This window comes from Adiantum capillus-veneris, chromosome 25, assembly GCF_014529385.1.
Source record: "Adiantum capillus-veneris isolate H3 chromosome 25, ASM1452938v2, whole genome shotgun sequence".
NCBI classification, from domain to species: Eukaryota; Viridiplantae; Streptophyta; class Polypodiopsida; order Polypodiales; family Pteridaceae; genus Adiantum; species Adiantum capillus-veneris.
In genome coordinates this window covers 62622893-62637598 of record NC_140955.1, presented here as the reverse complement: position 1 = coordinate 62637598, position 14706 = coordinate 62622893, and the positions used below count along the sequence as shown (strand labels likewise).

The window sequence follows — 14706 nt, the reverse complement described above, 5'->3', positions numbered from 1 at the left end:
GGGATGCAAAAACGTAGCAAACTTAAGAAACGACTTTCCCACGAGTCGTTTGCACATTTGAGCTTGCAAACGACTACATAGCTAAACCTAACAAGCTACATGCAAGCTATTTGCAAGCTCACATGTGCAAACGGATCGCTGACAAACCATTTTTTAAGTCCATGCTAAATTAAATAATCATAAACCGTAAACCTAAACTGAAACCTAAACATACATATACCTTGCAATGGCCTTTACATACATACCCTAAACATACATATACATAAACCGTACACATTTCCAAACACATAATCTCTTCTTGAGCACCGCACACATTTTACCCGAGCAGCTACAGCCTTGCATTCATCACATGTTTTGAAAGGCTTTACATGGTGGGGGCAGCGAGCTCTCTTGCTGTGAAGAGATGTTGAGCAAGGAGCATAATAAAGAAGCTCTTCGTCAAAGCACACTAAAGCAACGAGAGCTTCAAAGCACTCTATAGTAGTGGGATCACTCTCGCATTGCACACAACACAAAACATTGGGTCCACTTGTAGCCAAACTCTTCACAACAGAGAAAAAGAAGAAAATGTGTGAAGATGGATGTGTGTTTGTGAGAGATAGAGAGAGAGAGAGAGAGAAAGAGAAAGACAGAGACTGCGTCCCATCTCATATAGTTGATCTTCTCTCTGACGCCTTGTCATTTCATCCTCTCTTTGAGTCATTTATATCATAGCCCCGATCAGATTCTATTATACGATGAACGTTGAGGTGGCAGCTTTTGGACTCTTAGCCTGTGAATGAAAGACTAAAATCCACCTCAGCAAAAGCCAAAAACATCCCTTGGGTCCGTGTTCACACACGTCTGCCCCAAGGTGTGCATATGAGATGGCAAAAAGCCACCGGTTAGCTAAGGTCTCTCTATATCTACCCCTTTCCTCTCTCTCTCTCTCTCTCTCTCTAATGTATAGAGAGGGTAGAGATAGATAGAGATTAAATCTTTGGTTACTACTTCTCTTAGCCTTTGAAAAAATGCACTCAAGTAACTACGCCCGTGGTTTAGAATATTGTTTATTGCAAAGAGTAGTGGAGTGGGTTTAACAGTGCTAAATCCCTATCCCACTTACCTTATTGCAATGAACAACTCCAATCTTTCATAGATTAGAGGAGTGCATCTCTTCTTAGGTAGAGAAGAAAGAAACTTAGGCTCTAATCACTAACTATCTATCTCTGCACTCTCTTTATAGAGAGGTAGAGAGGGGTAGGATGAGGGCAATATAGTAGAAAGAGAGCAATAGGAGATTTATCGATCTACTTCTATTGCTCTCTCTCTACTCCTATTGTCCTCTATCTATCTAATATATAGATAGAGAGAGAGGGTGAGGGTAGAGACTAGAGAGATAGGGTAGAGAGAGTAATAGGAGATTTATCTACTATTAGTCTCTCTATCCTCTCTCTCTCTACTCTCTACCCTCTCTCTCTACCTTCTCTCTCTATCTTCTATCTAATTTTAAACCCTAAACATAGTCCTAAATCTAAACCCTAGATTTAAACCCTGATCCTAAAGCTAAACTTAAATATAAAAACTAAATCATAAACCTAAACCTTAAATCTGAACCCTAAATCTAAACACTAATCCTAATCTTGGATTCAAACTCTAATCCTAAAGCTATATATATATATATATATATATATATATATATATATATATATATATATATATATATAAACCATAAACCTAAACCTAAATCTAAACCCTAATCCTAACCTTAGATTTAAACCCTGAAATTAAATTTAAACCTTAATTCTAACCCTAGATTTAAATCTTGATCCTAAAGCTAGACCTAAAACTAAACCTACATTTCTCATATTCTCTCTCTCTCTCTCTCTCTCTCTCTCTGTGTGTGTGTGTGTGTGTGTGTGTGTGTGTGTGTGTGTGTGTGTGGGAGGGAGAAAGAAAATAAGGGAAGGGAACATGAGAGAGAGAGAGGAGAGAGAGGGAGAATACCTAGCTCTCCCTCCTCTCCTCATATGTGTGTGTGTGTCTGTGTGTGTGTGTGTGTGAGAGAGAGAGAGAGAGAGAGAGGGAGGGAGGTGAGGGCATATACCTGTTTTCGTCGACGTGTATCTGAGAGCGTCAAAACTCTGCACAGATCTAAGTTTTTATGCTCTTGGGTTATTCTTACCCGCAGAGTCAATGTTGATATAGTGGACGCTATGAGTGTAGCTATAGGCATTGGTATATAGCGACGCCGCGAGTTTTGAGCGTCCCACAATGAGCATCGCTAAGCTTAAGCACCTCTTGTAGTGTTAAAGTCATCTTTGTGAGGTTTGAAGTGCTATAATTAGTTTTTGCTAGTTGCAAACATGAGTGAATGCTTAAAAGGAATAGTAGATGCCACCATTTTAAGTTACATAGTAGATACAATAATTCGACCATGCTAATTTTTATTGACAAAACTTAAAACTTTTGAATTTTTTTAGCAAGTTGGATATGACTTGGTTGCAAATTTTATTTTGCACATGGGTTCCATATCACACGAACATTCTTCCTTGAGTTTTATGGCACCTAATACCCCATATTACTTAATGTTTTTACTCGACTATTATTCATAAATATACAAATAATAGAAAATTTAATGTTTTGAAATCATTATGCGAGTGAATAAATGCAACCAAGGTCATCAATCCCAAATGGAAAGATAAGGGTCATATGTATCAATTTTTGTAAGTAAGGGGTCTAGTTCCTACCCTACAATCTAGCTGCACCATTTTCATGCCCCCTCTATTGCCCTCTAAGGCCTATAGTTGCTCTCGATAGTTTTCTTAGTCCAAAAAATGCCTTCCTTACTTGATTGACTAATTTCTATTCTAGGTGAGGCCTTCTTTATTGTATGTGATATGTTATCCTTTGTAAGCTACCTTTTCAACCCTTCAATTTATTCTTTTATAGAATTCAATGTGATATTTCGAGGATGCATTCAAGGGTTTGGATCTCGTTTGGATGTACCTGATTTCCAATCAAACAAATTATATCCTTACCATAAAGCTATGCTTAAGATTTATAAAATATCTTACTTGAACCCTAATTTTTAGTTGACTTACCAAAATTAATTATTGATTGAAAAAGATCTAAAAGTACCTTAGGAACCTTACATGGACCTCTAGCTAACGCTAAGACATTGACTCTCAAAGCATAAGAAGGTGTGCACAATTGCAGTCTTTAGTATGGTCTCCAAAGGCAAAGAGCACATTCAATCTAAGAGGTCTTCGAGTTGAGGGAGAGAGATTAAAGGAGCGGAAGGAGCTCAAAAGTACATAAAAGAAAAATGGGGAGAAAGATTCAAGGAAGATACTACGGAGAGGAGGGGAAGGCAAAGTATCATGTAGCCCTATTAAAGGAAAGAAAAGAGAGGAGAGAAAGATTAGAAGAACACAACCCTCTACTATATATATATATATATATATATATATATATATATATATATATATATATATATATATATATATATATATATATATATATATATATATATATATATATATATATATATATATATATATATATTCTCTTAAAGGAACCAGAGTTAGCACTTTCATCTCTTTTTTGTTTTTTCGATTCTCACAATTGCGAGTAGAGATGTTATATTAACTCACCAAAGAATTCACAATGAGCCTCAAGCACTACGTGTGCCTTGAGGGAACCATAGATATCATCTTGCTCCATCTTGACTCCATTGTGACAAAAGTACATGAATGACACGTCAATTTTGATCGATAGATTAAAGAAAAACATTTTGTAGAATAGTTAATGTATCAACATTGCAACATATTGTAGAATAGTTAGTTTATCAACATTGCAACATTAGACCATTAAAATCTCATCGAACATTTTTCATTCAATTCCATCATTACTCATTCTTGCTAGTAATTAAGTTTGATAAACAAGTCACCTCTTGAGTGGCAACAAGCGCTATGCATTGCCTAACAAGTACCTTTTCCATTGCAATGACCCAAGAAATAATTGTGTCCAACATGACAATCTTCGATGTAGACCCTTTTACATCCACAAAGTGTACATTGTTTGCTTCTTGTATTTGCTTTACCTTAGAAGGTAGGTTTTAGTACATGGTGTCATTGCTTCTTTGTCTCTACTCTAAGGATATCAAAATCAACACTAATCCTTCTTCAGATGTCACACTAGTAAAGACCCAAACAAGTAGCAAATTTTCTATATATCAAAGAAACAACCAATTTAATATATAGACAAAGTAGAAATACTGACAAAGTGAAGACTTCACAATGGCCTTAAGAAGGCAATATTTTTTGCTGTAATCAATTGAGTGATTATTAGAACACATTTGACATGTTAATGGACCCGGTGTTTGGGAAAAATGTGTCTCAGCTTAATATCATGCCGTTTTCAATTTCAAAAATGTCGGTTGAGAGCAGGGGGAAAAGTAGAAATCACATCCCAAAATAGAGAATAATAGTGTAAAAATGTGAAAAATAAATCTAATTCTCTAAAATTTCCTCTTGGCAAATTCAAGAAAAGGAATTTTGTATATATTTTAAAAAATGAATTTTTCCTAACACTTTAATGGAGAGAGAGAGAGAGAGAGAGAGAGAGAGAGAGACATGTGCGCACACTTACACACATACACACTCACTTTCATAATGAAAATGTTCAAATGAGTATCGTAAGGCTTGCAATGACTTGAAATGTCAACAATCAAATTTAATGTGGTGGTGACCATTGGATGGTGAGAGGTGGAAAAAGGAATTTCACTTTCTCTCTACCACTTCCCTGTGGCCTTTTTGGCCAAAAATAAGTTAAATCACACACCCTTATAAATTATTTTTAAAAATATATCTTCCATACTTGAGAATATTTAAGTTTTTAATGTAGTTTCACTTTTTGGCCTTCTAAAGGCCTTGAGTACCCATAAGGTGAAGGTCGTTCAATTCTAATTGTTGGACATAAGTCCCTGAAAGGGGCCTTAAAAGTCTTGAAGAGAAACACATCATGTCCTTTTAAATGCTATTTTCCAAAGCTACAAAAAGGATTAAAGAGTGCATTCATAGGAGTTTGATCACATGATGTGAAGTATTGAATCAATGATTTTTTTTTTTTAATCTCCAAAGAGTCCTTTCATTCAGGGACTTTATAAAGATTCAGCTCATTAAATTGTTTTACTATTTCGTATGCTTATTAAATCTATCATTTTTTTATGATAGCATTAGAATAATTTTTTGTTTTAGTTTATCAATGTGTCTTTTTACTTTATTGCTTTTATTTTCCTTTCTTTTTGTTTTACTTTGTTTTTAAATGCTAATGTGCAGTATGCACCTTTCACCTTATTGTTCAAGTGAGGCCAATATAATGTATAATTGATAATATAATGTTATATTATAACACAACAAAAATTCCATGTGATTAGGGGCACTCATTTAGTCTTACTATCCATAACTCTCATCCCCCCCTTAACTAGCAAGCCTTAGTGCCACCTCACCTTGTTCTTTATTGCTCTTGCTTTGCAATGTCAATGTTTATAGTAAAAAACAATTGTATAAATCTTGGGTTTCATTTCAAGCAAAAAGAAAAGTAGCTAAAGCTCCATAACACAATACATAAGAAATCCTTTCACATAAATACACTTGAAGAGAAACATCTAAAAGTTTGAATATTTAAGTTCAAATTTCAAATTATGAAGTTGAAAAAGAGTGAAAAGTCGCCTTATAGAGCATAAATAAATAAGAAAATGCAATGCAAAAGTAGATGAGGGTTGTGTTATGGCAAAAGGTGGGTAATAGGTCAAGTTATTTCAGTAGTGAACACCCAATTTGACCAAGGTTGGAAATTTAGTTTGTTGCTTTTTGAAATAAATGTTAAACCAATGTGATTATTTCAACATAGGCTGGATTTTAGAGTTAATATCGACATTTAAATGACATCAAGGTATGAACAAATGACATAGATCATTGGATTATGGAAACATTTCAAAGGAATGATGGGCCTAAGTAATTGTGTGAAAATTTAAATTAATAATAATAATATGTTATATAAATGACACTAATTAATGCCCTTTTTTTTTCTTGCAACGTTCTCTTGATCAAGTGTTACTTGTGACATGTATATATGAATTTTTCCCTTGAAATGTATTTTCTCAATACTGGGAATGTCTAAACCTAATCCCTAATATTAATACATGTTGCACTAAAGTAACAATGTGACATTTGCATATTAAAACCAGAAGTTGAAGAAATTTCTTAGTTTTGAAGAAATTCTTTTATTTAAGGACACTTTATAATTTTTTAGTTATAATTTTTTTATAAATATAAGAAAAATTTACAATAAAAAAGTATGTTTTAAATCAAAAGGTTGAAAAGGAAGTCATTAGATCCTTAAATTAAAGGAATTGTTTACAAATTAAACAAAGACAAAAAAAAAAAGGAAGTCAAGTGAGCATTAAATCAAAGGATTAAAAGTTACAATGATGGAAAGACCATTTATATTATAAAAACAAGATATGATCTTTTCTTTAAAAAAATCTTAAATAAGAAAACAAGGAAATCAAGTAAGCATTAAAAGAAGGGACTTGAATACAATGATGGAAAGATTTGTTTACATTATAAAAGAAAGATATAATCTTTATAAAACCTTTCTTAGAGGACACACGTCCACCATTAGAAACCTTTACAACAACGGCCAAAAAATTGCACCATTTTTCCACCACGATGCTATGGCCTTATACGGTCCAACAAGAGTATAATATACATAAGTGCCTCGTTTATAAATACACCAAATATATATTCTTCATAGAATAAGTTCCACAAAACCAAGGAAAAAAACCAAAAAAAGACACTCAAATCTCAATCCCTAAGCTTTTGTGCTCGAAGAGGTGCACCTACTACCGAGCTGGCGGCGGAGAAGGAGCATGTGGATGGGTTTCCTAACCTCACTCTTATCTTATTGCAGACATAGCAAGAACCACGAACATAATTGTCAATCCATGGGACGAAGCTAACTCGACTAGTGCATAGAGGCTACAAAAAGGTGTCAATCTTTTGGAAAACAACTGACAACTCGCATCTAACACAAGCTACACTCAAATGACCTAATTCATCAAAAGCTAGTCACTAATCGGTAAACAAAACATGACCGTTATAGCATCAAACGATAGCCAAATGTTACGAAACTTCTAGGACAAGTATATAAGACCTAAGCGCACATGCTTATTGTCTCAAATCTCACTTTTGATGAAGTGCAAAAAACGCAATTATTAACAATAGTGAGATTTTGACCTAGTTGTTTCTGACCCCGACTGCATCTAAATGTTTAGCAATGATGCCCCAATACCCCGCCTATGCTTACTTTGTGATTTCCTAGCTTATATTTCTACTTATGATGAAATTAGGCCGCGGGTTGGTGACACCAAAAGCTACGGTTTACCATGATATGTTTACGTCAATGCATAGAGCTCTTACCTATGGTTGCAACGCAATAGACGGCACTGCAATGTGACAATCCACAAGGGAGTAGAAAGCATGAGAAGGAGAGAAGTGAGCGTCGTTAACTCACGTGTGTATTTCTTATCCAAAAACTTAATAATAACTTTACAAAATTGGCTTTTATACCTTACCCAAGGTTTCTTTGGTCAAAAACTAATCTTTGGAGAGCTCTAACTAAGGATAAATTGATACAATCTGAAAGCTTATAGCTCCGGCTCATAGACTATAATATCCATTTGGCAAATAAGAGTTACAATATTCTCCATTTATCAAAAGAATAAGTGTTTTTACAATAAAGCTCCCAAAAAACGTTACATGGATTAGCTTGCTTCTAACATTCCCCCCCTCCTCGACTGTGTCGTCCCTTGACACAATTTCAAGGACTGAAATAGTCTTCAGGTTGACGATTGACAAGGCGGTCTTTAAGTGCTTGTAGCGCTTTTTGATATCTGATGCGTCATTCTCAGGGACTTGCAAAAATTGAATAGTGACTTTATTTTTGAGTTCTATGGATGAATATCCAACAAACCTTGCTGTCAGATTGCTGATCATTGGCCCGAAAATCTTTTTATGCCATGTGAAGAATCCTCTTTAAAAATCTTCTTCAAATGCCAACATATTGCTTGATGGCAAGAACATACATTTGGTATAGAAGCCGTAGAGGACTTCTTCTGAAGGTTGTCCACTCAAATCATAGCACAAGACTTTGTTACCTTCTAAGAAGGACATCTATGGGGCTCTTGCTTGCTCAGGTCTCATGAAAAACTTGGATACATGTGAGCAGCATTCTGCAGATTTTATATAGCATTGCACATGAGAGGTCAGGGAGGCTCTTGGAGAAATTCACGGTGCCCTTTAGGGTTTTAACCATGTATTCCTCAGTTGTTGGTCCTTGCTCTAGAGCTGGCAGTTTCGAGTAGTTGAGCCAAGTCGTCCTTTTCTTCTTTATTGCTTCATGTGCCTACCATGTCCTTACCCCGGGGGATTCACCATGGAAAACTTACCACACCACATAAGTGCACGAGAGGGGTTTGTTTTACAAGTTACATAAGTGTATAAGTTAGGGGTAGGCCCCCAATAATTTATCTTCCAAGATTAAAAATAAGGGAGAGGGGTATCATACTTAGGGGGGGGGAACCTAACCTGGTTTGATTACTTATAGGGATTGGTCACCGGTGTGCACTAGAACTCGGATAAATTTTGGGGAAGGATTTTCTCAGGTCACACATCAAATTTTGCATCAAGCTGGTAGATAAGGGCTGATTTGGAGCAGGTTAAGGGTTGATTTACGCTAGCTTTGGATGGGTGAGAATTGGACAAAAGTGGTTCCTTAGTACATTATCAACAAATCTGGTTCCTTAGTATGTTGACTGTCACTATGCTGCACACTCTTTGACTAGTTTTACTCAGTTAGATCATGTGAGATCTAAATTTTATATGTAAGATAGGGGTATGATAGTTTTTTTCATTGATTGTCGTATAAGCATAGAAAGGGGGGTCATATTCCCTAATATGAGTCGTATATAGGGGTTTTATCAAAGTTGTCCGCTCGCAGGTGGCGTCCCGTTTTGTATATAGAGTGAATCCCCCAGGGTCCTTACCCTTGGTACAAGACAGAATTTCAAGACTTTCTGAATTGATGCAGGTGCCCTTTGTAAACAAGATAAGATCCCTTGAATTTTTGTTGAGTCAATTCTTTCTCCATTTGGGGTGGAGAGCATCTGACCCCTCTTCTTGCATATCCTTGTAAAGTCTTTCTTTTACTTGCAGTAGCTCCACCTTTATCAAAGGGTAGGGCAGTGACTGTTGATGCCATTGAGAATTGATTTGGTTGGGAGTGAGCTATGTTACATTGACAAAGTGAAGAACTCTCAACTCCCAATACATTGCCGCTTTACATTCAGCATCCACTTCATGAACAATCTGCTCTTCAAGTGCATCTTCTTCAGCTTTAGAGAGTTGGACCATTGGCACTTGTTCTTCATCGGTGATTGGTACTTGGAATTCAAAACTCCCTGTCTGTCCTTATGTTGGTTGTGTCTCCATTTCTACAAAGGAGATTGATGGTATGTTTAGATTTGGTTGTTCAGATGTACCTACCTCCTCTTTAGCTTCCATATTCCCTTCTCTCAGCAATTGTTGGCTCTCTTTAAATCCTCTATCTCTTTAAGCAACTGCTCTTCTCTTTGTACCTACATTAGGGCGAGGTCCCGTCTTTGTGCTTGTTCTATCTTCAACTCAAGTTCTAGGTATTTGTTTCTCTTTTTCAACATCTTGTAAACTTCATCTATCCCCTTGAGTGAAGCTACGATTGAGTTTTCCCTTATCTGCTTTAGGAATGGTGCTTGGTCATTGATTCTCAGCTCTGAGTATTGCAAGGAAGCATTTGCTACATTTAATTGTACTTGGAGCTTTTGTACTGACTAAGTAGTGTTCAAAAGCTCGTTTGTTACTTCAGCCAGCTGTTGGACCTTGCTTTTACATGCGTCTGATAGCTTTGTGAGAAGCTCCCCTAAATATTCCATCTCTTTTTGTTGCTTTTCCTTGACACATTGGTGTTGCTCTGCTTCATTTTTTAGCTCTTTGATCTGGCCTTTAAGATTCTCAATGATGTTCATTTTGTCTTCAAGATTGCCTTGGAGAGCATTAATCACTTGTTCAAACTCTCAAGCTTTAGCACTACGGCTAAGAGCTGTTGTTCTCATCTTCTCCGTCATCATCTACATCTACTTTGCATATTCATTAACCTGGATGATAACTTCATCAGTTGTTTCCCATTCTTCAGATTCTACCTGAGGATGCTTAAAAGGTCCGGTAAATTTGACTTGCGGCTCTTTAGACGGTTCAATGGATTCTGCCTAAGGTTTTGTAGATGCTTCAGCTGATTCTGCTTGTGATGTTGCAGAAGGTCCAACTTCATCTTTGTCTGTTTCCTTGGGTTTTTCATAACTGGCTTCCTTCTCTTGTTTCTCTTTTCCTTTTGTTTCCTCACCTTCATTGGATTTGTCAGTTGGTGAAGGGCTTGGACTAGGAATTGGTTGGTCTTCTTATTCAGTAGAGGGTGAAGGTGGTCTTGGAGACATCTCTCCTTCTTCATGTTGTGGTTCAATTTGTTATAATGAAGCTTCTGTTTTCTTTTGTTGTGCAGTCGACTCTTCTTGGGCTCTTCTCTTGCCTTTCTTTGTGCTTCTAATGCCTCCTGTATCTTTACGGATTCGGCTTCTTGATACATTCTCTCAGGCAGATCCTTTGGATCTTCTTGGAGTTTCTTCTCGGGGTTCTTGGTTCTAGGACCCTTGATTTCCCTTGGAATCCATGATTCTGGGTTCTCTCCTGTAGCTTGGTGACTTCTTTCATAAGATTCTTTCTCTGTTTCGAACCTTGCTTTTTTCTGCTGAGGTTCTTCCTAATGGGTTTCCACTGCTTTTCTCTTCATTTCTTCTCTCCTTGCCCTTTTTTCTTCATTGTCAAAGCTCTCTTCACTGCTATGGGCTTTAAGTGAGCTTTTTGTTGGTTCTTCATCTGATTTATAGTTTATGTTCTTCTTTGATCTAGTGGCTCGTGGAGAGGGTTGACTTGTGACTATCCATGTATTCTAATATGAGGTTGGCGGCAAGTTATCGGCCATCCCAATATCTTGGTATGCAATCCGGGCTAGAACTTCTGGAGCTCCCAGATATGTTACTCTTCCTTCCTTCTTTGTGCTCTTGAGTGTTGTAAGCACATACTGAGCATGATTAAGATATGTAAACTTTGCAATTTATAAAATGGCTCATGGCAACAACGTTCTTCACTAGGTTCTAGTGGGGCTTTCAAACTGAGAACTCATCATTACAATAAACCCTACACTGTCTATGACGTTGGTACAGCCAAACTGTGTCGATCTATGGAAGTGCAGGAAGTCGAGGTATGGCAGTTTGCAGGCAAATGGCAAAGACCTTGAGCAGATATTCGATGGAGCTAGAAGCCAGGTACACCGAGTTGGAGCAGTCGCTTGTCAAAACTGCAAGTGTTTTTTTGCTATCACAGGTGGCAGGAGCAAATGATAATATCACAAGTTTGGGAACGAGGCAAGGGGTGCTGGATGCAGGTGCCATGAAGTTTATGATATGGGATTTGGGGCAGGCTGTCTGCACGACACTCGACTATCAAGAAGTGTATAGCAAACGAGGCATTGAATAGGTCGAAGATGGTGCAAAAGCCTTGGAGGTCAAAGTGCTTGAGGGTTTCAAAGCTCGATGGGTATCTCCACCAAATGGTGCCGTCGTGAGAGATGGCATGAGAGGGGCAGCCATAAGGCCATTCATCCGCATGGGAAGTAGCCTTTTTATGAAGCTTTGTGCGGGGAACAACTTGAAGCGCAGGCGATGAGAAGCTAAGGGGGAGTTTTTAATCCCAACAATCAGGGTGCCCTCCACTATCGGCAAATTACAAAGCTCTTGAAGTACGACTGGAAGGAGGTGGCCGCGGCTACTTGAAGATGGAAATATTTGGATTTGGTTATCATGGCCTTGAGGTCTACCGGTTTGGGGTGATTGAGGCTACGGTCAACTTTGCGTGGGGACGGCCGCTAAGTCGCACCAGAGGTCCTTTAAAAAAAAAAAAAAGATAGCCAAGCTATAAAAAAAACAATGTCTGCAGTCGACGAGCAGCGCTACATGGAAAGTCGACAATTGGAGATTGCATGCAGAGGGTAGTGGCGCCACCTGGGCTGCATAAAACAAGGGAGTTGTAGGGTGGAAGGCGACCAATAGCGAGGTCGCTATTGGTCAGAGTTGCATAAAACAAGGGAGTTGTAGGGTGGAAGGCGACCAATAGCGAGGTCGCTATTGGCCAGGGCTACAGGAGCCACGGGGTGGCGCAGTTGAATATTAGACAGGGGAGCCACTGGGTTGACCGACTACTGAGAGGGGCTGCCGGAGGTTGGTGACACCATCGAGGGAAGCAGCCCCTGAGAACGAGGAGGTGACGGGTTTGCAGAACCCGGGAGTTGCAAGGGTTGACGAGGGCTGCAGGAGCGCCGCCAAGGGCCGTGAGGAAGGCGACGAATCAATTGGAAGGGTCTGAGCGCTGTTGAGGAGGGCTGGCTTGAGGGGCCGCCAGTGAAGAGGGTGGCCGACCATAGGTGTGAGAGTTGCCAAAGGGCGGGCTGCAGTTATGGCTTGAAGCAGGGAAGCATGAGGCAGTTGGGGGTGAAGGAGCGCTGAAGGGAGGTGTTGCAGGGCAGCGTGATCAAAGAGGAGAGACGCCTCATCAAGGAAGCAAGGCTATGATGGGTTGATGAAGGCCGCCCGTTCATGCAGGGGCAGCATCGGCAGGAGCTCATGTAAGGAGGGGTATAAGCAAAGAAAAGGTGATGCACCGCTTTGAGGGAGAGCGTATCCATGCACACTCTCTCGCCCATACTTCACCATAGACTTTCCGTATGCTATGCCGGGGTTTTTTTCCAATTTAATCCATTCCCATACTTCACCATAGACTTTCCGCATGCTATGCCGGGGTTTTTTTCCAATTTAATCCATTGTTGTATATGATCTGAAGCTCAAGAAAATCAGGCTCCCTCTGCTCATTGTTTGAGCACATATATAACATTGTCTTTCGATCTCATGCATGGGTTGTGTATGTGACTTGTTTTTGTACAAGCAAGGGGTGTGCAAAGGGCTACAAAAATCTTGTGGTATGTTGAATGTATTGAGTGAGTGAGTGTTATCTGTATGGTTGTGATATATGTCTTGAGGATGGAAGCTTGTGGGCAAACGTGAGTTTGCCAATGATCTTGAGGTGTCTGAGGGATGGTCGGGCTTGGGCTTGGGCATTAGTTGTTTGCAGATTGCGTATCATGGTGTGTGTTTGCTAGGGGATAGGGGTGCTGTGAGATCACTGAGCTATATAAAGGCATCGAGTTTATGTGCTGGTGGTTTTCCCATTTTCCCCTTTCCATCTTGTGGTGCCCCCACGGAGGACCCACCGTTTGCTTCCCGATCGAGTGGTGGTAAATCAAGATGAAGCAGGAGTTTGGTCCAGTGTTCAAAGGAGATGGAGAGTGAGTGAGTGTTATCTGTATGGTTGTGATATATGTCTTGAGGATGGAAGCTTGTGGGCAAACGTGAGTCTGCCAATGATCTTGAGGTGTCTGAGGGATGGTCGGGTTTGGGTTTGGGCATTAGTTGTTTGCAGACGGTGTATCATGGTGTGTGTTTGCTAGAGGATAGGGGTGTTGTGAGATCACTCAGCTATATAGAGGCATTGATTTTATGTGCTGGTGGCAAGAGTGTTGGAAAGTTAACGAGGAAACAAAGCGAGGAGGAAGGCGAGTTATTTCTCTCTCTTGATCTCCAATCAAAGCAACCTTTCGTCTCTCCCTCTCGAGCTTGAACATACAAAGCAACGCAAAGAAGAGCTTAAAGAGGTTAAGGAAGGAGACTACGAGGGAAGGAAGAAGAAGGGAAGGGAGCCTCGAAGCAATAGGAAATCTCTCTCACTCTCTCTCGCTCTCATCCTTGACTAATAAAACAAGCAAGGTTTCTTGATTAGTAAAGGAAGAAGAAACTCTCTCACTCGAGAGTAAGCAGACCTCGGCTAGCAAGCCGGCAAGGGAAGATTTGAAGAAGGATATGGCTATCTCTCTCTTGCACTGTGAAGCAAAATCAAGGGCCTCTTCCTCATCATAAACAAAGGAATTGACCTGATTAAAGAAGCAGAAGGAAAGCACAAGGCATGCCAACAAGGGTTACACATATCCCCCGACATCCCTGGTGAACCCGACGCGAAACCGAGCTGGGGTGGGAAAATTGTTGAAGCATATGTCTACACCACAAGAAGCAGCCATGCAATAGATGATGCAGCAATTTGCAGCATATATGCAACAGCAACAGGCCGCCTAGCAACAACATAATTTGCAAGAGCGGATTCGTAAAGCTCGTCAAAATGTTACAGAAAAACTGCAATGGTTTGAGGACCGAGATATTTCAAAATTTTGCAATTTGTATGAGCAGTCTATGGAAGATAATGGTATTGAATACCAGGATTCAGTGGAAGGATTTCATCTGATTGCAGTGCCAGAACTTAATTAGGGCCCGGATTAAAGAGATTCAAGCGGCTCAAGGGCCGAACTGGAAGGAATTTAAGAAGGCGCTGCAAGAGGAATATTTTCTGGAGGATTCTCAACGGGTGACCAGACAGAGTTTTACGAAGTGGATGTAGAAGAAGGGTAAAA

The 14706-nt window shown here is 39.2% G+C and overlaps 1 pseudogene; it reads right to left on the bottom strand.

Moving 5' to 3' along the window:
- Positions 1 to 12310: 12310 nt before the first annotated feature.
- LOC147424985 (uncharacterized) lies at positions 12311 to 13144 on the bottom strand (annotated as a pseudogene).
- Positions 13145 to 14706: the final 1562 nt, after the last annotated feature.